The sequence below is a fragment of the Salmo salar genome, chromosome ssa07 (genome assembly GCF_905237065.1).
Source record: "Salmo salar chromosome ssa07, Ssal_v3.1, whole genome shotgun sequence".
NCBI classification, from domain to species: Eukaryota; Metazoa; Chordata; class Actinopteri; order Salmoniformes; family Salmonidae; genus Salmo; species Salmo salar.
This window is the reverse complement of record NC_059448.1, coordinates 63,220,836-63,222,556: the sequence shown is the minus strand read 5'-3', so window position 1 is coordinate 63,222,556 and position 1,721 is coordinate 63,220,836.

Genomic DNA, 1,721 nt, shown 5'->3' with positions numbered 1-1,721 from the left:
TGTTCTGAAGCAGCTACTTCCATCCAGGGTCAACTTTATCATTCAGACGCTAATTTAGAATGACGTCAGTTGCCTACAACACACACCACCGCCAACACAACTTTTAAACCAACGGCTACAAGGTATTCTGACCAATGTCTCCTTCTCCTCTATTCTAACCAATAGAGATGTCTCCTCTCCTCTATTCTAACCAATAGAGATGTCTCCTCTCCTCTATTCTAACCAATAGAGATCTCCTCTCCTCTATTCTAACCAATAGAGATGTCTCCTCTCCTCTATTCTAACCAATAGAGATGGCTCCTCTGCTCTATTCTAACCAATAGAGATCTCCTCTATTCTAACCAATAGAGATGTCTCCTCTCCTCTATTCTAACCAATAGAGATGGCTCCTCCGCTCTATTCTAACCAATAGAGATGGCTCCTCTGCTCTATTCTAACCAATAGAGATGGCTCCCTGTCTCCTCTCCTCTATTCTAACCAATAGAGATGTCTCCTCTATTCTAACCAATAGAGATGGCTCCCTGTCTCCTCTCCTCTATTCTAACCAATAGAGATGTCTCCCTGTCACCTCTCCTATATTCTAACCAATAGAGATGTCTCCTCTATTCTGGCCAGTAGAGATGTCTCCCTGTGTCCTCTCTTCAATTCTGGCCAATAGAGATGTCTCCCTGTGTCCTCTCCTCTATTCTAACCAATAGAGATGTCTCCCTGTGTCCTCTCCTCTATTCTGACCAATAGAGATGTCTCCTCTCCTCTATTCTAATCAATAGAGATGTCTCCCTGTGTCCTCTCCTCTATTCTGGCCAATAGAGATGTCTCCTTCTCCTCTATTCTAACCAATAGAGATGTCTCCTTCTCCTCTATTCTGGCCAATAGAATGTCTCCTTCTCCTCTCCTCTCTATTCTAACCAATAGAGATGTCTCCTTCTCTCTCCTCTTTAAACCTTTGACATCATCCACACACCATGAGAGAGGGATTGGAGGAATCTGGAATAGAAAGTAACACACACACACTAGAATGTAAATCACACAACCAATGGCCCATAATCCGTTCTGACACAAGTATAAATCCTTCACATTTTAATTAATCTGAAATCCATTCCAACAGGAGACAAGAGATATCTTTGTGCAGCCTATGACCTATATGAGTGCAGTGTGTGTGTCTGTCTGATGGGGGGTAGAGGGAGAGATGGGGGGTGGAGGGAGAGATGGGGGGTGGAGGGAGAGATGGGGGGGTGGAGGGAGAGATGGGGGTGGAGGGAGAGATGGGGGGGTGGAGGGAGAGATGGGGGGTGGAGGAAGAGATGGGGGATGGAGGGAGAGATGGGGAGGGTGGAGGGAGAGATGGGGGATGGAGGAGAGAGATGGGGGATGGAGGAGAGATGGATGGGGATGGAGTGAGAGATGGGGATGGAGTGAGAGATGGGGGGATGGAGTGAGAGATGGGGGATGGAGTGAGAGATGGGGGATGGAGTGAGAGATGGGGGATGGGGGGATGGAGTGAGAGATGGGGGATGGGGGAGAGATGGGGGATGGAGGAGAGATGGGGGTGGAGGGAGAGAGGGGGGATGGAGGGGAGAGGGATGGGGGATGGAGGGAGAGATGGGGGGATGGAGGGAGATGGGGAATGGAGGGAGAGATGGGGGGATGGAGGGGAGAGATGGGGGATGGAGGGAGAGATGGGGGATGGAGGGAGAGATGGGGGTCATGGCTCAGTTAAC